This window comes from Ambystoma mexicanum, chromosome 6p (genome assembly GCF_040938575.1).
Source record: "Ambystoma mexicanum isolate Mex_15411 chromosome 6p, UKY_AmexF1_1, whole genome shotgun sequence".
Taxonomy (NCBI): Eukaryota; Metazoa; Chordata; class Amphibia; order Caudata; family Ambystomatidae; genus Ambystoma; species Ambystoma mexicanum.
In genome coordinates, this window is record NC_090935.1 from 437631709 (window position 1) to 437658839 (window position 27131).

At 54.7% G+C, this 27131-nt stretch overlaps 1 protein-coding gene across 3 annotated transcripts in view; it reads left to right on the top strand.

Annotated features, from left to right (window-relative positions):
* Positions 1–27131, top strand: part of PARP8 (poly(ADP-ribose) polymerase family member 8) — a 1351312-nt gene that overhangs the window by 526842 nt on the left and 797339 nt on the right. The window lies entirely within an intron of this gene.

Sequence of the window (27131 nt, forward strand, 5' to 3'; positions counted from 1 at the left end):
TATTTTAATGCAGCCCTGCAATTTACTCATGCCTCATGAATTGCTCTAAACCATGTGGTGTTGTATATTTGATGAAGTGAATGCCAGGTTTTGCTATAATTTAAACAGGGACTGTACAGGAAACAGATTCTGCACTGCCAACCAGACCGGTAGTCTGTGGGAGGAGATTGAACACTGATGACTTGATGGTGGTGCTTCTAAACTGATGGGGTGGATCCTTGCCTTGTGACAAGTTGTGCTGCAACTCTTTTTGTTTTAGTTTTTTTGTTTTATTGGTTTATTTCAAACCTTTAACAATTAAAAGCGAAAAATGCACACATATACATATAAAACAAAATAAAAGAGAAGTTTCCTTTCCAGATTGTCCAAATCATTTTGTACAAAATTCGGTTCCATGTGTTAATATCCCCGCAAAACAAACGCTCTACAAGGATATTGCCATATTTTTGCAGCGATATAAAGCCATGGAACCTGCAGGGGACACCCCTGCAACACCCGGTCCCATAAACCCCATAATTTATCCCCACTAATAATATTGCCTATGGCCTTACCCCACAACCAAATATATGGCGATATTATTGGTGGGGATAATATTACCTGATACCCAAAATTCCTAATTAAAACAAGCAGTGCTGACCAAAAGACAAGCAAGCAAAACAAACTGCAATGAAAGTTACAACTAATCAGTGAAGTTAAATTAAGCTCGATTCCCCTCTCATTCGAAACCTCCATCACCCTGTGACACTTTCCATATAACTTCAAAAATGGCAAATAAGTACACTCAACACAATACAATTGCCTCCGGCCATCACTCAGGGGAATTCCATTAAAGAACTTCACCAGGGCAAAAAACAACATATGACTCTCGTCCATTATAAGTTTTAACCACCAATCATCTGCGTCTAATCTTGGTGTTGAGGCAAATGTGGGGCCCAGAAATAGAATTTGCTTGTCTGTTCAGCCTACACAGGTTGTTAACAGATGCTTCAATCTCTGAGGGGTTCCGGCAGTATCTGCAAAGCGACTGAACCCCCTTCAACTGTTTCCTGGCCACTAACAATGCCCTGGTGGGGTACAGATTAAAGCGAATTCTCAAAAAGTCTCCTCGCACTTTTGGACAAGGGAAGAATTTCAAATATTTAGGTACCTGTTTCACGTGTTCTGTCCCCAAAGCATAATCCTTCATGACATTGAGTTTATTTCTTGTTGTCAGAGTCAGTATCCAATCCTGTTGGTTGAGTTTCTTTTTTACCAAGGTGGGATTCGTGATTAAGGTTGCCACTGAAGAGTCCTGGTCTAATAGACAATCAGTGCATTTGGTTTTCCATAGAGATAAATGATCTTGGTTAGTGGAATTTACATTATCTCCAAAAATGGTCAATTGCAGGATAGATTGAGAGAGCAAGGATTTGCAAAAGAGGGAGAGGGATTTCCATAGGGAAACAGAATATAAGGAGAATAGGCTCAATTCAAACCTAATGCAGACCATCGGCATGCTCCTAGGGAGTCGCAAAATTTGTTTCCAAAAAAGTCCTTCTAACAATTCCCAGATTTGCCAACTCAGGTTTAAACATGATTCCGCTCCATACGTAAGTTTTGGTATCACTTTTTGATTATAAAATGTGATCAATGGAATCATGGAGAACTTGCCAAATCTGCGATGTAATACCCTGCCCTGGGCAGCTAGATTTTTTACCTTGGATATTAGGAGGAGGGCCCACAGAGTTTCAGCTATACTCTGATTGACACAGACACCTAAATAGGTAATCGAGTTAATGCAATCAAGCAGATGTTGGTTTATTTTCCATTTGAATCCAACGGAGGCCTTCCCTCTAAACCCCATCTTAAATATCAAAATCTTTGATTTTTTTGCGTTTACTCTTAGATTGTTTGAAAGTATATGGTAATGAAGCAAATCTAAGAACCTTTGAAGTCCTATAGATGTCAGGTCAATCAGAATTAGATAATCCGCTTAAATCATCCACGGTATTGGGATCCAATTAAGTTTAGGGGGAAAGCCACAAATCCCATTTAATGAGTTAGCTATATCGGAAATATACAAATTGAAGAGAATAGGGGCAAGAGCGGATTGCTGCTTAAGGCCCCTATTAACCTAAATTGCCTTAGATAACAAACCCTATGAATTCAAATGAACCTGCAATGAGGTGTCTGAATAAAGGGCTTCCATCGGTTTCAATTGGTCTTCCGGGCATTTCCAGTCCCGCAATTTACACCACAACTGTTTCCAGTTCACACTGTCAAATGCCTTCTCAAGGTCGACGAAGGCCACATATAAGTTATGTTTAGCCTTCGTCACCTGGAGCTTTAGCAAATTCAGCAGGACCATTGAACCTATGCTTCTCAACAAACTCTGGTCTAAGTCCCTGACCATGGAGTTGCTCATATCTAGCTAGAAAAGGTACATAGTTGCGAGTCCCCTTCCTTGATTCCAGTCTAGAGTGTAGCAAGGAGGTTATCTCTATAACATCCTGTCAAAGGAGACACAGTCGATTCCAGCCTTGGGTAACCTCTATACCCCCAGATTTGGTGTTACATGCTCCTGGAAGTTTGTAAGCTGAGCAGATTTTAAGGAGGGAGTGATCGCTGGTCTTTATCTCAACAACTTCCAGGGATTAGATGTAGTGATATATATGACGTGAGACAAAACAATAATCTAGTATTGCTTTGTTTATTCCCGTACCCCACATAGCCTTGGCTAACCTATCTCCTGTTACGTTGTTGTTTAATATTAATAATTCTCTAGATCCCATTTCATGCAGCCATACCTTTGATCGTTGCTCACGATTGGCTGCCGCTTTCCCCCTTGAAAATGACACCTCTACAGGAGGACAAACCTGATGTTTAGGTGACCAACCAGAATGATGAATGGGTTTTCCCACTCCGCCCTTACCTCATCGATCAGCATTCACAAATGATTCATACTTGATTGTATACGGGTTCCAATATAGATTAATTATTACGATCACCACAGGCTTCTTCCCCACACCATGAGACCATTTGACTATTAAGGATTGGACCGAGAGGCTAGGGAATAATGTGCCTCACAATTTCCAAATATAGAGATTTTTTAATGAGGATCAGCAATCCTGAAAAAGGCCTCCCATTGGCTCCCTTTTGGGCCAGATTTAAAAATAATGTATACTTATCAGCCAAGGGAGGTTCACATAGCCAAGTTTCTTGAAGAAGTAATATATCAAAAAGAGACCAATCCATGAACGTTTTGTTCATTAAATGAAGAAAGCCCCTAGTGTTCCAGGATACCACCGAAACGGGGTACATTCCATGATCACCCAAACCCTAATAGTTATTTGAGGTAGTCAAAGCCAAGTGGATCCATGACCAGTCTTCATCTTCTGTTGATATCTCGAGGTAAGCATTATCATATTCGACTCTTCGGGCTTCCTTGGGCATCCTAGAAAAGGTAATTTTCAATGGTAGATCAAATTTAATTCCCGCCTGAGCAGGATTGATCGAGGTCAAGTGTGGGTTCCCGGTATCGAGTTTCCCCAAGAGCCGAGATGATGGTTGCACTGATAAGGATTTGCTACATCCCCGAAAGTAACCTTCTGTTTGGACTGATAGTCATTGTCAGATTTTCCTTCTTTTTTTTGTTTTGTTTCTGAGCTTCAACTTGAGTAAGCGTGAAATTCAATGACCAAAATAAGAAGGCTGCACTCCATATCCTTTCCCAGATTGATTCCGATCTCACATGCAGTCTTACACAATCAAATCTCAACGCTTCAATAAATTCCACAACTAGAATGTCTCTAGATTTTATAGACCGCAGAGCGTGAACATGGTGCAGTGAGATTATTACATCACATCTATTTAGTATAAGACCATCATTCACATAGTCAAGGCGCTCCAGTTAGAATAGGAGGAGCTCAACTTGATATCTGGCCTCTGTCAGGCGGGGGTTCTCCTATCACGGCTTATTGGCTAACGCTGGTATGAAAGGAGGGCTATTATCAGACACCTTACTCTTTTCCACCAATTGACGACGCTATGCTAACGTCAAGTTGCGCTCCTCCTCTGAATGGACCAAAACAACCTGCTTGGGCTTGAGAATAGAACGAAAGGCTGAGAGCGCAGATTCGCTGGTCACATTCACAAGCCGAGTCTCTACTTGCACCACTTTAATAGCCAGTGTTTCTTCTGTTGATTCAACTGAATAGGTTGAATACTCCATCGAGGCGATCGACTGGCTATCCGTAAGATCCAAAATGCTGACAGGCCCCTCCACCTGTATAGACAAGGGCCTGTCACTAATCTGCACATTATCATAGAGAAGGGAGACAGCAGATTCCTTTATAGCCTCCTTACTCATCGTTCAATTAGAGTCCACCATAGATTGTGGTCCTTTAAAATTGCATATAAAGGCTCTGGAGGCACTTGTTTTGGGCTTCTTTTTTGAGGTTGATTTTTAGGTTTCTTCTGCTGATTTAACAAAGCCGGTTTCATGTTGTTCTGCTTTTTCTCAAATATTGAGGAATTTGAATCCCCATGAGCCGCTGTCTGGGGCATGGGCATCAATACCTTCTAAGGTGCACAGGCTGTCGGGCCTTGCTGCACCTCTACCACTGTGTCCATCAGGATGATATCCTGTGAAGAAGTGGCAGTCAAGGCAGTGGTAGTCTTGTTCTGTTTCCGCCCTGGCTCTTCCAACCACTCACTAGATGTTTCATCTAGTGCATCGATGGGCTGATTAATAGGGAGCACAGTAGCAGAAACCTGAATACAATTCTCACTTTCCAATGAGCCTTTAGTCTGCAGTTGTGTTGGCTGGTGGGTACGAGAACCGATCGGGGTCATCCATGTCATTCTGGCCCGTTCCCAAAAATTGTCAGGTATGCTTATCTCTAGTCTTCAGCAGGATTTTAATCCATTTTTGAGAATCCAGAATTGATTCCATTATTACTCGCCTATCAGTCTGAAGCCCACTAGCCATGTCACAAAGTCTGTTTTGCCACTTGATGGACTGCTTGGCCTTGTAATCCAACCTGGCTTGGATTTTAGTAGAATTTGCCTCCAGATAAATCAATTTAGAGTGCTCCATCGCCAGTAAAGTTGTCTGATCCTTGAAATCCTCATTGATAGCTTTGTAAAGCTTAACAAAAGGTGTAAGGGAGATGGATAAGGCTGACATAATCAACGATTGAATTTGTTGCATCGATGGGGATAGAAGGCTGAATCGTTAAGGGTGGATCTACTTGAATCCGAAGATGAATCTTGCGAGATTGCAACGCTGGAGGAGAGTCTCTGATGTTCAGCATTGCAGGCAAGGCTATGTGAACAGCCGATGAATTACTCTGATCCGCTATTAGTTCTGTGACACCCATTCAGAATGTTCTCCTCTAAAATAAAGGTATCTTTATTGGGGACACTGACGGCCACTCCTGCATTAGTAAGCCCCTTACAGGCCACAGAGGTGTTTTGAGACAATTGATCCGATAAATTAGCTGGATGGCTGGGCAACATATTCCTCCAATTTGTATTCCCCATGGAAGAGGAGATGCAAGATCCTTTAACATGGCACTCATTTTAGTATGGTTCTTGTGAAGGTTCCAGCTGGCCTTATTATTCAAAGAAGCCTGAATGAGGGCTATATCTTGAGATAGCCATAGGGCAAGAGATTAGGAGGACAACACGTTCAACGATTGGAAGTCCCAGTCTCTGCCTCTCGTTGGGGATTTGTGTAGCACTGCAGAGCATGGGGAAAAGGGCCTGGGTATGGAGGATAGCTCCTGAAATAACAGGGGGACGCCTGCAGATGAAGTCAATGGTGAACCCTCCCCCTACATGATGCATCCAAGTTGCCTTTGTGCCCCCCAATCAAGCTGTACCCCCCAGCTGTTTCCATTGCCAGCAGTGAATTTGTGGGCAAGTTAGAGTTAGAGTCATTCTGGGCCATTTGCTTGGAAAGATCAAATATGAAATTTTCCTTTCTGGCCACAGAATTCGTCAGTATCATGCCCATGATATACGGAGTTCCACACTTTGGGCCCTGCCTCTCGTCACTTGTCACGTCAAGCCTTGACACCGACAGCCGGTACACCGAAGCCATGAATAAAGGTGTAGAGGTAGGCCTCACTAAGAGTAGGTCACGGTGGACCAGGGGAGGTAGTGGTTCAGTGGGAGTCATCTTCATCAAGGAAATGGTTGAGGGAATGGGAGGGGAAGCCGTAAGAGGCTCGCTGCAACAGGCGGGTGGAAACTCTCACCTTGCACGTGAGTTTGGAGTCTCGTTCTTCCTCGCGGCATATCTCCCTCCATCTCCATTGGGTCCCATTTGTGAGGTTCCTTGCAGCAGCTGATGGTCGGTGTGTCGTCCACTGACGTAAACTGCATCAAATGTGCCTCAACTGACTCTGCAGTGGTCTGCGCTTCCTTGGGGGTTTTAACCCCTCCTCCTCCACAGGGCAGCAATAGGCAGCAAAGGCAGACTGTCTTGAAAACGATTCACCGACAGTAGTTGCACACACACAGAACAAAGTCAACTGCAACACTGTGACTGTGATGGAGGATGGTGGGCATGGAGGATATTCTTGCCAAAAATGAGGAGGTCAGGGGAGATTATGGCGGTTACACAGGTGTCCCCAGATAGGATGATGATGGGGTGGTTGCACACAAGTGATCTATGTTGTTTACCCTCATCGCCATGATCGTTTTTCTGGGGAAACAACGCAGATCCGTACTAGGGACCTTGGTAGAAATTGAAGTTTAGGGCTGAACTAGTGTGGCGAATCTCAGGACAGAAAACAAACACATGGAAAACAATACATTTTCTCAAAATGTTCCCTATAGTTTCTTCAAACACCAGGGCTTTGTGCAGAAAATGCATCATTTTAAGTTTCACAAAAACACTCTAAACTACAAGTCGAGATAAAGGAGTCTTGACACTAAGGGCCTGATTCATGGAAGTGTTTTTATAATGGCGCAATCCTATAGGAAAACGTTCCATGAATCAGGCCCTATATTTTCCTCTTGAACACTACTCATTTATTGCCCTGAGCCACTGTCCTTGCCAAACACTGGCCTTGCCAAACATTAGAGCAATTTGCACTACAATAAATTGCAGTCTGGAATTCAAATCTCACCAACAAACCTCTTAATTTCCATCAATATTTTCTTTTATGCTGTCATGTGTATTTCAGATGACAGACTGATGCTTTGCGGCCACCGTCTGTTCTACTGCTTCGGCTACTCCATGTGTCCATATTTAAATCTTTTTCTATTTGTTAGAGCTACTGGTATACTTACAAATAATGGGCACGAGTGTTCTTTGTTTATTGCTGCTGGTTCTCAGTACAGTATTTTCCCTCTGTCTAGGGGCCCAAAAAAAGGTTATTTAAAAAATGCACGTGAGACTAAAATCCAAAACAACGATCTATTGTTTATCCTAAATTAAGCCTATGATAATTTAATCTTACAACTGGTTGAAACATCCATCTACCATTGGTGTTTACAACAGTATCAGGTGCAATTTACTACTTTCTTTCAGATTCACAAAACGTTCCCCCCAGTGTTGTTCTAGGTTGATGATTCTTTGTACATGTCAGAATATGTGTACTATGTGTATCCAGTCTTAGACAACAAATACAACACACCATATTTTACACCGTTTCCTTCACTTTCACATTTAATATTCTCGTACACGCCTCACAAGCACCTTTTACACCTAGAGGTCCAGGTGCAACCTAACAGGGTAATTCATAGAATTTTGCAGAAAAGTTTCGCAAGCGGCTGGCGCAGAGTGTCCGCGTGCGAATGACTGCGCCAGGCACATGCGCTAAAACCGATTTCCTCGCACAGCGTATTCATGGATTTCAGGCTTCCAAACCAGCCGTGGCGCAGAGAATCGCAGCGACCCTGCAGCAGCGCCAGTAACGCCCCCAAGAAGGCCCTCGCGCAAGGAAAAGCCATCAAAATCGCTAAATCATCGCAAAGGGCTGCGCTAACCCTGGACCAGTTCACCGGGCTGGCAAACAGCAAACGCCAAGCGGGGAACGTGTATTGCAGGGGTGCGCGGGAAGTTCCACACGCGACTGGCCCCGTGCAAGCAGGGTACGTGTATTTCAGGGGTGCGCGGGAAGTTCCACACGCGAATGGGCCAGTGCGAGCAGGGTACGTGTATTCCATGGGTGCGCGGGAAGTTCCACACGCGATTCCATCAGGGTACGTGTATTTCAGGGGTGCGCGGGAAGATCCACACGCGAATAGGCCAGTGCGAGCAGGGTACGTGTATTCCATGGGTGCGCGGGAAGTTCCACACGCAATTCCATCAGGGTACGTGTATTTCAGGGGTGCGCGGGAAGTTCCACACGCGAATGGGCCAGTGCGAGCAGAGTACGTGTATTCCATGGGTGCGCGGGAAGTTCCACACACGATTCCATCAGGGTACGTGTATTTCAGGGGTGCGCGGGAAGTTCCACACGCGATTGTCCCAGTGCGAGCAGGGTACGTGTATTTCAGGGGTGCGCGGGAAGTTCCACACGCGATTGTCCCAGTGCGAGCAGGGTACGTGTATTTCAGGGGTGCGCGGGAAGTTGCACACGCGATTTCAGCAGGGAATGTGTATTTCAGGGGTTCTGGGGAGCACTACACGTGAATTGGCCGTGTGGGTCCTCCCAGGTGTACGCTCCACAACCTCCACGGCCCCTGCAGGCAGCCCACACCACGGGGGACTACCCTGCACCCCTGCTCATGTCCTGCAGGCAGCCCATCCACCATGGGCATGCCCCCCAGCCAACCCACATGTCACCTTGCACTACTGATCAACAATGCATGTCTCCCACCACCCCTACCCCCCAGCAGTGCAGGGGCACCCTCCACCAGGCCCTCACTCGTGTCTCCCACCACCTCCACCTCCCTGCCACCATGGGCAGCCCCCACCAGGCCCCCACCCATATCTCCCACCACCCCCACCCCCCAGCAGTGCAGGGGCACCCTCCACCAGGCCCCCACTCATGTCTCCCACCACCCCCACCCCCCAGCAGTGCAGGGGCACCCTCCACCAGGCCCCCACTCATGTCTCCCACCACCCCCACCCCCCTGCCACCATGTGCAGCCTCCACCAGGCCCCCACTCATGTCTACCACCACCCCCACCCCCCTGCCACCATGGGCAGCCCCCACCAGGCCCCCACCCATGACTCCCACCACCCCCACCCCCCAGCAGTGCAGGGGCAGCCTCCACCAGGCCCCCACCCATGTCTACCACCACCCCCACCCCGTTGCCACCATGGGCAGCCTCCACCAGGCCCCCACTCATGTCTACCACCACCCCCACCCCCCTGCCACCATGGGCAGCCCCCACCAGGCCCCCACCCATGACTCCCACCAACCCCACCCCCCAGCAGAGCAGGGGCAGCCTCCACCAGGCCCCCACTCATGTCTCCCACCAACCCCACCCCCCAGCAGTGCAGGGGCAGCCTCCACCAGGCCCCCACTCATGTCTCCCACCACCCCCACCCCCCAGCAGTGCAGGGGCAGCCTCCACCAGGCCCCCACTCATGTCTCCCACCACCCCCACACCCCAGCAGTGCAGGGGCACCCTCCACCAGGCCCCCACCCATGTCTCCCACCACCCCCACCCCCCAGCAGTGCAGGGGCACCCTCCACCAGGCCCCCACTCATGTCTCCCACCACCCCCACCCCCCAGCAGTGCAGGGGCACCCTCCACCAGGCCCCCACTCATGTCTCCCACCACCCCCACCCCCCTGCCACCATGGGCAGCCTCCACCAGGCCCCCACTCATGTCTCCCACCACCCCCACCCCCCAGCAGTGCAGGGGCAGCCTCCACCAGGCCCCCTCTCATGCCTACCACCACCCCCACCCCCCTGCCACCATGGGCAGCCTCCACCAGGCCCCCACCCATGTCTCCCACCACCCCCACCCCGCAGCAGTGCAGGGGCAGCCTCCACCAGGCCCCCACTCATGTCTACCACCACCCTCACCCCCCAGCAGTGCAGGGGCACCCTCCACCAGGCCCCCACTCATGTCTACCACCACCCCCACCCCCCTGCCACCATGGGCAGCCTCCACCAGGCCCCCACTCATGTCTCCCACCACCCCCACCCCCCAGCAGTGCAGGGGCAGCCTCCACCAGGCCCCCACTCATGTCTACCACCACCCCCACCCCCCTGCCACCATGGACAGCCTCCACCAGGCCCCCACCCATGTCTCCCACCACCCCCACCACCCAGCAGTGCAGGGGCACCCTCCACCAGGCCCCCACTCATGTCTCCCACCACCCCCACCCCCCAGCAGTGCAGGGGCAGCCTCCACCAGGCCCCCACTCATGTCTCCCACCACCCCCACCCCCCAGCCACCATGGCCACCCTCCACCAGGCCCCCACCCATGTCTCCCACCACCCCCACCCCCCACCCCCCAGCAGTGCTGGGGCACCCTCCACCAGGCCCCCACTCATGTCTCCCACCACCACCACCCACCAGCAGTGCAGGGGCAGCCTCCACCAGGCCCCCACTCATGTCTCCCACCACCCCACCCCCCTGCCACCATGGGCAGCCTCCATCAGGCCCCCACCCATGTCTCCCACCACCCCCACCCCCCAGCAGTGCAGGGGCAGCCTCCACCAGGCCCACACTCATGTCTACCACCACCCCCACCCCCAGCAGTGCAGGGGCACCCTCCACCAGGCCCCCACTCATGTCTCCCACCACCCCCACCCCCCTGCCACCATGGGCAGCCTCCACCAGGCCCCCACTCATGTCTCCCACCACCCCCACCCCCCAGCAGTGCAGGGGCAGCCTCCACCAGGCGCCCCACTCATGTCTACCACCACCCCCAGCCCCCTGCCACCATGGGCAGCCTCCACCAGGCCCCCACCCATGTCTCCCACCACCCCCACCCCCCAGCAGTGCAGGGGCACCCTCCACCAGGCCCCCACTCATGTCTCCCACCACCCCCACCCCCCAGCAGTGCAGGGGCACCCTCCACCAGGCCCCCACTCATGTCTCCCACCACCCCCACCCCCCAGCCACCATGGCCACCCTCCACCAGGCCCCCACCCATGTCTCCCACCACCCCCACCCCCCAGCAGTGCAGGGGCACCCTCCACCAGGCCCCCACTCATGTCTCCCACCACCCACACCCCCCAGCAGTGCAGGGGCAGCCTCCACCAGGCCCCCACTCATGTCTACCACCACCCCCACCCCCCAACCACCATGGCCACCCTCCACCAGGCCCCCACTCATGTCCCCCTGCACCCCCAGCATCCAGGGTCACCCTCCACCAGGCCCCCACTCATGTCTCCCACCACCCCCACCCCCCAGCCACCATGGCCACCCTCCACCAGGCCCCCACCCATGTCTCCCACCACCCCCACCCCCCAGCAGTGCAGGGGCACGCTCCACCAGGCCCCCACTCATGTCTCCCACCACCCCCACCCCCCAGCAGTGCAGGGGCAGCCTCCACCAGGCCCCCACTCATGTCTACCACCACCCCACCCCCCAGCCACCATGGCCACCCTCCACCAGGCCCCCACTCATGTCCCCCTGCACCCCCACCTCCCAGCATCCAGGGTCAACCTCCACCAGGCCCCCACTCATGTCTCCCACCACCCCCACCCCCCGCCACCATGGGCAGCCTCCACCAGGCCCCCACCCATGTCTCCCACCACCCCCAGCATCCAGGGTCACCCTCCACCAGGCCCCCACTCATGTCTCCCACCACCCCCACCCCCCTGCCACCATGGGCAGCCTCCACCAGGCCCCCACCCATGTCTCCCACCACCCCCACCCCCCAGCAGTGCAGGGGCAGCCTCCACCAGGCCCCCACTCATGTCTCCCACCACCCCCACCCCCCAGCAGTGCAGGGGCAGCCTCCACCAGGCCCCCACTCATGTCTACCAACGCCCCCACCCCCCAGCCACCAGGGGCACCCTCCACCAGGTCCTCACAATCCCCAATCATGTGCGTAATGGTCAGCCTCCACAGCCAAAAAGCCCTACCAAGTAACCCATTCACCCACATGGAAATGGAAATTACATGTTACACCCCCAATGTTCATGAAGCTAATGAACCCATGTCCGTCACACACAATGGTTGCAATTGAATGGGAAAACACCCAACATGACATGCATGAAACCAATGAGATGATACCACACAGTGAAGTATGAAAACAAAATTGTATTGAAAAAAATAAAGAATGCTAAAGAAAGGAAACAAACTACAATGGGAATGAGAAAAAATAAGCTGCATGTCCGTATAAAAAAAAATACTGCAAATCAGAATCCAAAAAAATGTCATCCAAAGTCAAATGTGAAAAAATATCTATGCAATAAAGAAGTATGTAAAAAACTACCAAGGGTCCATGAGCCCAACTGAACAAAGGAAACCTACTAAAAAACCTAACTAAAAATCAATTATATACAAAAAGTGGAGCAGGGTCCGTCGACTCCAAATCATAATAAGAAACAAAGGAAACCTAAAACTAAAGAACTATATACAAAGGCGGCGGGCAAGTCCAGCGGCTCACTCCGTGGTGTCCCGGGCCAGGGCATCATCGAACTCCTGTTCGATGTCCCGGGGGCATTCCAGTTCCATGGCCGCGAGGGTCCGCAGGGACGACGCCGTGTCCTCCTCCAACCCCCTGTGGATTGCCTCGAGGCACTCGGCCCGCCTCAGGGCCCTCCGCATGGAGTTCTCCGCCCTGACCATTGTGAGCCGCGCCTCTTCCGCCCGCCGCCGCTCCGCACCTATGGCGTGGCCCAACCGCTGCCACACGGAAGACACTCTCTGTCCTGGGTCCCCCTGCCCTCCGGCCGATGCCTGCCCCTCCGATGTCGAAAGCCCCGAGCCTTCATGTCTCCCACCATGTTGCTGCTGCTGCTCTGCCTCTGCCCGTGCACTGCCTCCTGCTGCCTGCACATCCTCCGCCGGCTGGGGTGCAGTTGTTGATGTGGCCACCCCTGCTGGACCTCCCGACTGTGGCAGGGATGCCTCCTCCACCAGCCTGGCCGCACCGTCAGAGGCAGCTCCACAGGGCACCCAGGTGACTGATGGGTGGGAAGATGGCACAGAGGACGACTGGCGCGTAGGGGGTCCAGTTGAGGAGGGGGTCGGAGCAAGCCCCATTAGACGGAGGAATCCGGCCTGGGTGACCTGTCCCAGCAGGCTGACGTGGTCAACGAGCCATTCGAGATGACGTGCAGTCTCTCCATGAAAAGACTGCAGGTCACCTCGCATGGCCCGTTGACGCAACGCCACACCAGCCAGGACAGGCTCAACCCGGACCTGGATGGCCACGTCCGCAGGCAGAGGAAGGCCAGTTGACGTCAGCTCATCCCCTGCCTGAAAACGGGTCTGGACATAGGCATCCCTGCTGGTGCAAGATGATGCATGGACAGGATCGGGGACAGGATTGCACACAGGCACCTCCGCGGCGGCCTGTGCTGCCTCCTGTCCCTGGTCCTGCACTGCACCACTAGCACCAGTGGGATCCCCACCTCCAGACCCCGTCTCTGGTGCTTGCACGGCCTCCTCCTCCACCAAACCCCCCACCAACCTGGATGACTCTGTGGCATCTTCCCCTGTTGGGCCCTGTGGGGTCCCAGCTGCCCCTTCTGCTGCCGAGGAGTCCAACTGCAACCTCCGCCTCGTGGTCCTCCCCCCGGCAGCTGCGGCCTGGGATGCGGCACCGGACTCCTCACTCCCCAACGAGATGACAACACGGGAGGGGAGCCGGGCCTTGCGTCTCCGGCTGGCGGTGGGATCCCCGCCGCTGTGCTCCACAGCATCTTCTCCGCCCTCTTCATCAGTTGACGCTGCAGACAGGGTGAAACAAAACACAGGCATCAGGGCACTGTACAATGGACACATACACACATAACAGTTGCACATGAGTGGCATTGGCAAACCTCAGACATGTCATCGCAATCCCCAACACACATGTCATTGCAACTCGCACACATGAGCCATACCACAGCCATATCGCAACTGCCAGCACCATCCCTACACATACAACAGCATGAGCAGCCAAAGGGGAGCCAGACATCACATGCAACACAGGAAGTGCACCACACATGTACACACACCACCACACTTGCATGCATGTGTACACCTCTGCCAAGTGTCGCACTGTTCAGACGGGCATCCATGTCACATCTGCCAATCAGGCTTCCACATACCGCTGTCACATGCATCCATGTTGCATCACTGTTGCACCCTTGTCAAATACACACACATGCACATGTACACAGTGCTCATACATGCAGCCGAAAACAACATACATGCGTGACATCACGGACATGTCTACTTACATACACATTCATCCAAACATGTGTGCACGCACAACTGCATTTGCCATGCAAGCCTACACACACAAGCACCATCCATGTCTCACACATTACAGCCCTCGCATATGTCAGCCCCACGGCCCTGTACACCCCCACCCATACTCGACCCCATACAAACAGATGTGCAACCTGCACAAGAACGAATAATCACCACACGCACTGCTCACAATCAGGATGCATGTACACTCACCGCTCGACTCCAGACGGGTCTGCTTCTCTAGGACCTGGACGTGGAGCGCTGGGGATATGCGTTCCAGGACCCCCATCTGTTCTTCCGACAAGTGGCCCCGGCGCCCCTTGGCATCCGCTGCCTTCAAGAGGCGCCGGGCCTTGTTCAGGGTCCTGGACCTAAAGTCCTCCCAGCGCTTCCTGACATGTTGTAAGTCCCGGACTGCCACCTCCTCCGCGTTGATGGCAGTCACGATGTCAGTCCAGATCCGAGTCCGTCCTTCCTTGTCGGCGCGGGAACTTCCGAAGAGGGCATCATACTGCCCCAGGACTTGCTCCACCAGGACACCAACTTTGGTGGCACTGAAGCTGGTGCCCCTCTGCCTCTCTGGCCGGGGGTTGTCAGTGGTCACAGATGGTGTTTGCCCCGACATGACAACCCCAGAGGCAGGAGTGGGTGGGCAACTGGGTCCTGGGGCTGGGCTGTGGAGCGATGGAATTCCAGTCGGGAGTCTTCGGTTCCAGCAGGGGTGGTCACAGCAACAGCACCCCTGGCTGATGTGCAGGCAGCAAATGGCAGTGCACGTGGGCAGCAGGCAGTCAGGCAGCAGCAGATGGCAGGTGGGAGCGTGCTCGGGGCTCTGTGGGGCAGTAGTTTGGCCTTCTGGGCAGGAGCATGGTCTTCCGTGTGCTTACGCGTGGCCAGCTTGGTACGGAGTGATTTGGCATGTGAAAATCCTGCACGTCAGCGTGAAAATCAAGGAAAGGCCCGTAGCGCGTAAGCGCGTCAGCACGCATACGCGATTCAATTGGACCAAAGGCCCTCAGCGCGTAAACGCGTCAGCACGCATACGCGATTCTATTGGACCAAAGGCCCTCAGCGCGTAAACGCGTCAGCACGCATTCGCGATTCTATTGGACCAAAGGCCCTCAGCGCGTAAACGCGTCTGTGACGTGACCCGCACGGGTGTTTCCCACACAGCACGTGATGACAGAGCACACATGGAAAGACTGCACGTCAGAGTCTCATCGCGTGTAATCGGACAGCACGTCAGAGTCTCATCGCGTGTAATTGGACAAAAGTGCGCGTACACGCGATTGGCCTATGTACGTGTATATCAGGGGTGCGCGGACACTTACACACGCAAGTACGTCAGCACACCTGTATCCCGGGGTGCGCGGGAATTGCCACACGCTATTGGACCGGGTACTGGATTTCAGGGGTGCGCGGGTCACACGCTCGCCTACAACACGCGCAACGCATTAATTTGCGCGCTAACAAAATAACAAGCTCAGACCCAGGATGAACATACCGTTCCTAGCAGCAGTGGGCGTGGCCTACCAAAGGAGGAGGAGGAGGATAGTCAGGGCCAGAATATTCACACCCAGAACCAGCCTTTTCGGGATGCCTGATGACCACGTGCATGGGAGGTACAGGTTTCCACCACACATTATTCTGGACCTGGTGAGTGAGTGGGACCACCCACCCTGTGCTCCCATGCACTCAGCCCCCTGGAGAAGGTCCTCAATGTACTGCACTTCTTAGCCACTGGATCATTTCAGCGGACAAGTGCCATTGTGGGTGGTGTATCACAGGCCACCCAGTCACGCTGCCTACACCAGGTCTTGAACATCATCACTGCACGCCCATCAGTCCGCAGGCACATACACCTGCCCAGAACACCTGCAGAAAGGCATGCTGCCGCCCTGGATTTTTACGCTGTGGCACGATTCCCCAAAGTGCTAGGTGCCAACGACTGCACCCATGTGGCTCTACGCCCCCCCAGGGCATCTGAGCACAACCGTAAGCACGGGCATTCCATCAACGTGCAGGTAGTATGTAATGCCAAGGGAATCATCACCTCAGTATTATGCCAACTATCCCGGGTCAACCCACGACAGCTTCATTTACCGAATGTCCACCCTAAGCCGGGACCTAGAAGCTGGCCGGCATGGCGATACATGGCTGCTTGGTGAGTATGAATGCCACTGCACATGCATGCATGTCAGATACTGAGCAAGGTCACAACCCCACCAATGATACCAATCACCACCTCCACAGGGGACAGTGCCTACCCTCTCAGCCCCCACATGATGACGCCAATTCGGAACCCCACCACGCCACCACAGGTAAGATATAACACAGCCCACATTACAACCCGGGGCATAGTGGAGCGCACATTCGGAGTGCTCAAGTCACGCTTTCGCTCCCTTGACCGTTCTGGCGGGCAGCTGTTGTACGCTGCCCCAGGATTGTGCAGGATCATAGTGGCAGCATGTGTCCTGCACAACGTTGCAACACGCCGGGGCCTGGCCGTGGACATGGTGGTGGCCCCGCATCCCCAACCACATGCACAGCCGCTGCGCATGGGAGGGGAAAGAGCACGGGGAGAGGCAGCCCGTACACAGCTAGTGGCTAATTACTTCACATAGGAATCACACCCCTGTGGAGTGCACACTGCCCTGGCACATTCCATCTGGCAATCAATGATGACTCAACCTGACACTGAAGTGTCACAATGTGTGCATCCCTACCCACACAGACACCACCAATGCAGTTTTGTGAAGTAACACATTCAAGCAGCTCAAATGAATACCCACTTGCAAAATGCAACAAGAGGACAGTGCCATGTCAGCCAACCCATCCCCAGCACCGCCACACGACACACCGTGCCATGTCATGCTATTTGCAGGTAAACAAAGTAATCCCCACAACATGACACTAGTGTCACAATGTAGAGTGTCCCTAATTGAAACTTGCAACACCTGAAATGCTCACAGTAATGCAGGACCAACAACAAACTTGAGCAGGTACTACCATTAACATGACATCACAAATGTTATATATTAGTAGTCTCACCACCTGGAAATGCCTGCACTCCCACCACTACCAATTGTGCAGTGTTGGCGCCATGTAGAGTTGTAGGTGCACTGCTGCCAACATGGACCCCATCTCCAGACTAGAGGGCCTTGTGTAGACATGAGGAAGGGACCTGCAAATTGGGAGGTAGACACAGATGATGAGTTACACATCAATGCAACATGCAGTGTACAACACAACAGCAATATGCACTAGGAATGTATACACAGTATTGACTAGACTACCCACACATGTAGTGGGAGTCCAATGTCACCATGTACGTCAATGTCACTTGGGCACACCCTTTGCAAGCCCATGGAAACGGGAAGCAGGAGGGGTGTGTGTGACTCAAACCCAAGCATCTGAACCAAATACATGACAAGCCTGCATGTGCCCAGACACAATGCTGCGTATCCCCACAGGAACCACAGAAGCCAACAAATTGTCCCAAAAAAAATAGGGAAAAATTATTTAGAAATAAAAAATAAAAATAAAAATCAAAAATAAAAATAAAAAATAAAAATCAAAAACGAAAATAAAAATAAAAAATGGCCATTGCTGGGCCCGGGGGGGTTTGGGAGGCCACCCAGGAGGTCCGAGGACAGGGTGCACACCAAAACCCACCTGTGTGGGTCCTGGGAAAAAAAAAAACACCTCCATGGGCTCATGGCCCACACGGCTACCCTATTGTGGGAGTATCACTGCTGTCGCTATTGTCACCCTGTGCAGCTGCATCCGGAGGTGGTTGCACTATGGGAGGCAGCCCACGCAAGGCCCTAGTCTGCTCCTCCATGGCTGCAAGCATGTGGGTGTGGTAGGTCTGGTTCTGGAGGATGAGTGTGCAGAGGTCCCCATGCAACAACTCACGGGATGCCCGGACCTCCGCTCTCGTTGCCTGCATCTCAGCTGAGAGCGTACGGGTCAGACGCTCCAGCTGCTGTTCTGTCCTTTGTCCTCAAGCTCAACAAGAGTCGTCCTGAGGTGAAGGAGCTCCTGCCTCAGGGCTTCCCTGTGGGCCTGGGACTCAATGGAGATCGCCTCCTGCAGAGTCGCCAGTGACGCCCGCCTGTCCCTGTTGGACCCCAACATGTCCTCCCTGTTTGACTGGCAGATGGAGTCGGTTGCCTGCTCTAGTCGCTCCATCAGCCTTTCAGGGGGGACAATGGAAGTGGCCACCCTATCCATGGCCTGAGCCATCATCTCGGATGATGCTGCCTGTTGTGTTGCCATACCGTAAATGGATTGCTCCCATGCGGTATTGCCAGGTGGCGTACGCCCACCACGTCGGCGGGCACCACACCTGCCTGGGGCAAGGCGAACTGCGCCTTGCTGTTGCCGGCACGGCCTGAGGCTGCAGGACTGCATTCCCCCTCTGATCTGCTGGCCCAGGAACAGGATCAGATGTCGCGGAGTGTGACCCTGCATCCGTAACCACCAAAGGCGTAGCTGCCAACACTGACATCCCCATTGAGGGTTCTGACCCTGGTGCAGGTGGGTGGGACAGAACAGAATCCCTCCCTGGAACACCCACCTGCGACGGCACGTAGGTCTCATCTGAATCAACACCTGAGTACAGCTCGGGGGAGGTGCAGCCAGAGACACCCCTTGAGAGCACGACCTGCAGCACTTGTGGGTTCTCACCCACCACCACACCACGTCCCTCACTGGTGGTTGGTCGGCCCTCGGACCCCTCCTGGGTCTGCACCATCTCCACAACCCCAGCAGTATCAGGTGCGTCTTCCCCTGCAAAGACATAAAAACAAAGAAATGGAAACAGGCATTAGCACCATGGCACACAATGAGGGCTGAGAAGCAAGAGAACCAGTACTTGATTGACACATGTCCCACATGACTAAAACCCTCCCATGCATGCACCCTCACTGAATATGAAGGGCAGGCAAATGGCACACACTGATGACACCAAGATGGAAGATGAACACATTTTCTGCATGCTGCCTGGCAGTGCCATCACACATTGGCCTGTGATTGCCAGGTGAAACACACATGCCATCACACAGATGGCATGTACCATTGCTATTGAGTGAAGATGGAGAGGAGGGCAGCACCTATTCATTCAGTCCACTTCCCGCATGTAATAGCTTTTCAAATTCTAACAGGTCAGAATTTTCACCTGGAGCTGCCAGTCTGAAATGGTCAAATTGCACAGGGACATGAGTGAACAAATGACATCCAGGTAACAAAGTCACTCCACTTTACCATAGCCATGTCAGACATGTGACTAGTGGACTGCGACATGCCTAGTAAAGGTGGTGGAATGCAAACAATCTGACTGAATGAACAGTGAAAAATAAGCAACAATGTTGTGGCAAGGTGACACTTCAAGGGCAACTGGCGTGCTGTTGGGCTAGATGTCTACTGTTGGCAGAAGGGATACTGCTATGGCCAAATGCAGCTGCGCAGGATGTATTGCATGAAGCACGTGGCTGACCCATACGACTCAGGCGCACACACTCTCACCTGGCACACATACAGAAGCCCTCACACACACACCATGCACATGGATGACACACACATGCATGTGCACTCACCGGACAATGCCTCGTAATCAGCCAGATCTCCCACGCCTTGGATCTGTTCCTCTGTGACGTAGGTCCCAGCGACTGTCTCATGTGGAGTGAGTTCCATGTCTACTACTGGAGACCCACCTCCAGTCACTAGAGTTGCGGCATGACTTGAGGCCAGCTTACTCTTTGCCCTGCGCTTTAGGTCATTCCAGCGCTTATAGCAATCATTGGCTGTGCGCCTCACGATTCCAAGGGCACTTACGATGTCTGCAACGGTCTGCCAGTGTGCCTGGCGTTGTGCAGGTGTGGTCTTGGATCCTGCAACAATGACCATCTCGTTGTCATGTGCGGACACATACTCGACAAGTGCATTCAGTTCGTCATCCGTGAAGCTGGGCTTCCTGGACGGGCCGGACTGTGTAGCCGTGTCTGGGGCATCAGCCTGTGCCGGACGAGCACTCTTCCTCTTCCGCTTGGAAGGTGGTGGTGATCCTGAGTGTCCTGCGCCGCTCTGGACACTAGGGGCAGGAGCCCTGGTGGACTCTGTATCAGGAGTGTGGGATTGCACACTCAGCATGGGAGTTGGTGCAGGCATTGGCTCTAGTGTAATGGTGTCAGGGGGAATGTCAGCAGCATGGACTAGGACCGACACTGTCCTGGCTGGGTGTGTGAGGGCTGGGGTGGATGGAGCCGCAGCTGCCCCTGCAGCCTCTCCGCCCTGCCTACTTGGGGCAGCAGATGACCTTGCTGCCCCAGATGCATGTGGCATGGTGACATCAACGTGCACCAGCGCACGTGTCATAGGCCTGCTGACCTGGAAGTCAGCCATGGAGTCAGCCAGGTCTGGTGCCACAATGGGCTGGTCCAACAAGGGCTGAGCATGGATGGTGTCAGCCACATCAGCCTCAACGGGAGGGGGGGGGGTTATGGGTGCCCTTGACTGGTCCTCCACACATGGGGGGACAGGCTCACCCTGCAAGTAACGACCACGTCCCCTACCGGATCCACCACGGCCACCACTTGTGGCTCTTCCACCTTTGCCACCCTTACGGAATCCTCGCCTCCCAGCCATGGCACTGATGTAAATGTGCATATGGGAGTGGCTGTAAACTATTGTCCTGGGCAATTGGGGGTCAAAGGGGTTGGGTACCAGATGGTAATTGTACCCTAGTGCTCTTGCAAGGCTGATTGTAACCCCTGGGGAAAGATGACGGGTCACGCTACGCACAGGAGCCCCAAAAAAGGGAGATGACGTGCACGCAACCCCTCCTAGACCACGTGTGCAGAAAGAAAAACCTGCACTACGCTGTGGCACCCAGTAACACAAGAATGAACGTATGCGTGTCACACGCAGCCTAGAATGACCTCTGAAGGGGTAGGCTACACACGGGGCAAGCACAGATGTTAGATATGTGCGTGACTCAACGTCTGCCAGGTAAAAGAGCGTGAAAAAGGAGCGCGTTTGGTTGGCAACACCACCGCCAAAAGAAGATTTGTACGCTGTCTGAGGAGACAGGACAACAGTAGAAGGGAACACTGTTTGAGGGAACAGGCCCAGGTAAACCAGTGAAAGAGAAAAAAGAGAAAAAGCTGTCAGAGGTAACAGGGAATACGAACTTGAAACGCCGTGAAGTAAATAGCCTGTGAAACGACAAGAAGTACAGAATTCACCCACTTGCTCTCCACGAAAAGCACGTACAAGGAAATGGTGTTCTACACGTACCTTTTATACAGGCCCACACGTCCAGCGTCACGTACGCGGCGTGTACGCGCTAGGGCCATTTCCACCAATTACACGCTTTGTCACTTATGCGTGTCCACCAATTACACGCTTTGTCACTTATGCGTGTAGGGCCATTTCCACCAATTACACGCTTTGTCACTTCTGCGTGTAGGGCCATTTCCACCAATCACACGCGATGAGACTCTGACGTGCAGTCTTTCCACGTGTGCTCTGTCATCACGTGCTGTGTGGGAAACACCTGTGCGGGTCACGTCACAGACGCGTTTACGCGCTCAGGGCCTTTGGTCCAATAGAATCGCGTATGCGTGCTGACGCGTTTACGCGCTGAGGGCCTTTGGTCCAATAGAATCGCGTATGCGTGCTGATGCGCTTACGCGCTAAGGGCCTTTCCTCGATTTTCACGCTGACGTGCAGGATTTTCACGTGCCAAATCACTCCGTACCAAGCTGGCCACGCGTAAGCGCACGGAAGACCACGCTCCTGCCCAGAAGGCCAAACTACTGCCCCACAGAGCCCCGAGCACGCTCCCACCTGCCATCTGCTGCTGCCTGACTGCCTGCTGCCCACGTGCACTGCCATTTGCTGCCTGCACATCAGCCAGGGGTGCTGTTGCTGTGACCACCCCTGCTGGAACCGAAGACTCCCGACTGGAATTCCATCGCTCCACAGCCCAGCCCCAGGACCCAGTTGCCCACCCACTCCTGCCTCTGGGGTTGTCATGTCGGGGCAAACACCATCTGTGACCACTGACAACCCCCGGCCAGAGAGGCAGAGGGGCACCAGCTTCAGTGCCACCGAAGTTGGTGTCCTGGTGGAGCAAGTCCTGGGGCAGTATGATGCCCTCTTCGGAAGTTCCTGCGCCGACAAGGAAGGACGGACTCGGATCTGGACTGACATAGTGACTGCCATCAACGCGGAGGGGGTGGCAGTCCGGGACTTACAACATGTCAGGAAGCGCTGGGAGGACTTCAGGTCCAGGACCCTGAACAAGGCCCGGCGCCTCTTGAAGGCAGCGGATGCCAAGGGGCGCCGGGGCCACTTGTCGGAAGAACAGATGGGGGTCCTGGAACGCATATCCCCAGCGCTCCACGTCCAGGTCCTAGAGAAGCAGACCCGTCTGGAGTCGAGCGGTGAGTGTACATGCATCCTGATTGTGAGCAGTACGTGTGGTGATTATTCGTTCTTGTGCAGGTTGCCCATCTGTTTGTATTGGGTTGATTATGGGTGGGGGTGTACAGGGCCGTGGGGCTGACACATGCGAGGGCTGTAATGTGTGAGACATGGATGGTGCTTGTGTGTGTAGGCTTGCATGGCAAATGCAGTTGTGCGTGCACACATGTTTGGATGAATGTGTATGTAAGTAGACATGTCCGTGATGTCATGCATGTATGTTGTTTTCGGCTGCATGTATGAGCACTGTGTACATGTGCATGTGTGTGTATTTGACAAGGGTGCAACAGTGATGCAACATGGATGCATGTGACAGCGGTATGTGGAAGCCTGATTGGCAGATGTGACATGGATGCCCATCTGAACAGTGCGACACTTGGCAGAGGTGTACACATGCATGCAAGTGTGGTGGTGTGTGTACATGTGTGGTGCACTTCCTGTGTTGCATGTGATGTCTGGCTCCCCTTTGGCTGCTCATGCTGTTGTATGTGTAGGGATGGTGCTGGCAGTTGCGATATGGCTGTGGTATGGCTCATGTGTGCGAGTTGCAATGACATGTGTGTTGGGGATTGCGATGACATGTCTGAGGTTTGCCAATGCCACTCATGTGCAACTGTCATGTGTGTATGTGTCCATTGTACAGTGCCCTGATGCCTGTGTTTTGTTTCTCCCAGTCTGCAGCGTCAACTGATGAAGAGGGCGGAGAAGGTGCTGTGGAGCACAGCGGCGGGGATCCCACCGCCAGCCGGAGACGCAAGGCCCGGCTCCCCTCCCGTGTTGTCATCTCGTCGGGGAGTGAGGAGTCCGGTGCCGCGTCCCAGGCCGCAGCTGCCGGGGGGAGGTCCAAGAGGCGGAGGTTGCAGTTGGACTCCTCGGCAGCAGAAGGGGCAGCTGGGACCCCACAGGGCCCAACAGGGGAAGATGGCACGGAGTCATCCAGGTTGGTGGGGGGTTTGGTGGAGGAGGAGGCCATGCAAGCACCAGAGACGGGGTCTGGAGGTGGGGATCTCACTGGTGCTAGTGGTGCAGTGCAGGACCAGAGACAGGAGGCAGCACAGGCCGCCGCGGAGGTGCCTGTGTGCAATCCTGTCCCCGATCCTGTCCCTGCATCATCTTGCACCAGCAGGGATGCCTATGTCCAGACCCGTTTTCAGGCAGGGGATGAGCTGACGTCAACTGGCCTTCCTCTGCCTGCGGACGTGGCCATCCAGGTCCGGGTTGAGCCTGTCCTGGCTGGTGTGGCGTTGCGTCAACGGGCCATGCGAGGTGACCTGCAGTCTTTTCATGGAGAGACTGCACGTCATCTCGAATGGCTCGTTGACCACGTCAGCCTGCTGGGACAGGTCACCCAGGCCGGATTCCTCCGTCTAATGGGGCTTGCTCCGACCCCCTCCTCAACTGGACCCCCTACGTGCCAGTCGTCCTCTGTGCCATCTTCCCACCCATCAGTCACCTGGGTGCCCTGTGGAGCTGCCTCTGACGGTGCGGCCAGGCTGGTGGAGGAGGCATCCCTGCCACAGTCGGGAGTCGGAGGTCCAGCAGGGGTGGCCACATCAACAACTGCACCCCAGCCGGCGGAGGATGTGCAGGCAGCAGGAGGCAGTGCACGGGCAGAGGCAGAGCAGCAGCAGCAACATGGTGGGAGACATGAAGGCTCGGGGCTTTCGACATCGGAGGGGCAGGCATCGGCCGGAGGGCAGGGGGACCCAGGACAGAGAGTGTCTTCCGTGTGGCAGCGGTTGGGCCACGCCATAGGTGCGGAGCGGCGGCGGGCGGAAGAGGCGCGGCTCACAATGGTCAGGGCGGAGAACTCCATGCGGAGGGCCCTGAGGCGGGCCGAGTGCCTCGAGGCAATCCGCAGGGGGTTGGAGGAGGACACGGCGTCGTCCCTGCGGACCCTCGGGGCCATGGAACTGGAACGCCTCCGGGACATCGAACAGGAGTTCGATGATGCCCTGGCCCGGGACACCACGGATTGAGCCGCAGGACTTGCCCGCCGCCTTTGTATATAGTTCTTTAGTTTTAGGTTTCCTTTATTTTTTGTTATGATTTGGAGTCGACGGACACTGCTCCACTTTTTGTATATAGTTGATTTTTAGTTAGGTTTTTTAGTAGGTTTCCTTTGTTCAGTTGGGCTCATGGACCCTTGGTAGTTTTTTACATACTTCTTTATTGCATAGATATTTTTTCACATTTGACTTTGGACATTTTTTTGGATTCTGATTTGCAGTATTTTTTTTTTATACGGACATGCAGCTTATTTTTTCTCATTCCCATTGTAGTTTGTTTCCTTTCTTTAGCATTCTTTATTTTTTTCAATACAATTTTGTTTTCATACTTCACTGTGTGGTATCATCTCATTGGTTTCATGCATGTCATGTTGGGTGTTTTCCCATTCAATTGCAACCATTGTGTGTGACGGACAGGGGTTCATTAGCTTCATGAACATTGGGGGTGTAACATGTAATTTCCATTTCCATGTGGGTGAATGGGTTACTTGGTAGGGCTTTTTGGCTGTGGAGGCTGACCATTACGCACATGATTGGGGATTGTGACGACCTGGTGGAGGGTGCCCCTGGTGGCTGGGGGGTGGGGGTGTTGGTAGACATGAGTGGGGGCCTGGTGGAGGCTGCCCCTGCACTGCTGGGGGGTGGGGGTGGTGGTAGACATGAGTGGGGGCCTGGTGGAGGCTGCCCCTGCACTGCTGGGGGGTGGGGGTGGTGGGAGACATGGGTGGGGGCCTGGTGGAGGCTGCCCATGGTTGCAGGGGGGCAGGGGTGGTGGGAGACATGAGTGGGGGCCTGGTGGAGGGTGACCCTGGATGCTGGGGGGTGGGGGTGGTGGGAGACATGGGTGGGGGCCTGGTGGAGGCTGCTCATGGTGGCAGGGGGGTGGGGGTGGTGGGAGACATGAGTGGGGGCCTGGTGGAGGCTGCCCCTGCACTGCTGGGGGGCGGGGGTGGTGGGAGACATGAGTGGGGGCCTGGTGGAGGCTGCCCCTGCACTGCTGGGGGGTGGGGGTGGTGGGAGACATGAGTGGGGGCCTGGTGGAGGCTGCCCCTGCACTGCTAGGGGGTAGGGGTGGTGGTAGACATGAGTGGGGGCCTGGTGGAGGCTGCCCCTGCACTGCTGGGGGGTGGGGGTGGTGGGAGACATGAGTGGGGGCCTGTTGGAGGGTGACCCTGGATGCTGGGGGGTGGGGGTGCAGGGGGACATGAGTGGGGGCCTGGTGGAGGCTGCCCATGGTGGCAGGGGGGTGGGGGTGGTGGGAGACATGAGTGGGGGCCTGGTGGAGGCTGCCCCTGCACTGCTGGGGGGTGGGGGTGGTGGGAGACATGAGTGGGGGCATGGTGGAGGCTGCCCCTGCACTGCTGGGGGGTGGGGGTGGTGGGAGACATGAGTGGGAGCCTGGTGGAGGGTGCCCCTGCACTGCTAGGGGGTGGGGGTGGTGGTAGACATGAGTGGTGGCCTGGTGGAGGCTGCCCCTGCACTGCTGGGGGGTGGGGGTGGTGGGAGACATGAGTGGGGGCCTGGTGGAGGGTGACCCTGGATGCTGGGGGGTGGGGGTGCAGGGGGACATGAGTGGGGGCCTGGTGGAGGCTGCCCATGGTGGCAGGGGGGTGGGGGTGGTGGGAGACATGAGTGGGGGCCTGGTGGAGGCTGCCCCTGCACTGCTGGGGGGTGGGGGTGGTGGGAGACATGAGTGGGGGCCTGGTGGAGGCTGCCCCTGCACTGCTGGGGGGTGGGGGTGGTGGGAGACATGAGTGGGGGCCTGGTGGAGGCTGCCACTGCACTGCTGGGGGGTGGGGGTGGTGGTAGACATGAGTGGGGGCCTGGTGGAGGCTGCCCCTGCACTGCTGGGGGGTGGGGGTGGTGGGAGACATGAGTGGGGGCCTGGTGGAGGGTGACCCTGGATGCTGGGGGGTGGGGGTGCAGGGGGACATGAGTGGGGGCCTGGTGGAGGCTGCCCATGGTGGCAGGGGGGTGGGGGTGGTGGGAGACATGAGTGGGGGCCTGGTGGAGGCTGCCCCTGCACTGCTGGGGGGTGGGGGTGGTGGGAGACATGAGTGGGGGCCTGGTGGAGGCTGCCCCTGCACTGCTGGGGGGTGGGGGTGGTGGGAGTCATGGGTGGGGGCCTGGTGGGGGCTGCCCATGGTGGCAGGGGGTGGGGGTGGTGGTAGACATGAGTGGGGGCCTGGTGGAGGCTGCCCATGGTGGCTGGGGGGTGGGGGTGGTGGGAGACATGAGTGGGGGCCTGGTGGAGGCTGCCCCTGCACTGCTGGGGGGTGGGGGTGGTGGGAGAAATGAGTGGGGGCCTGGTGGAGG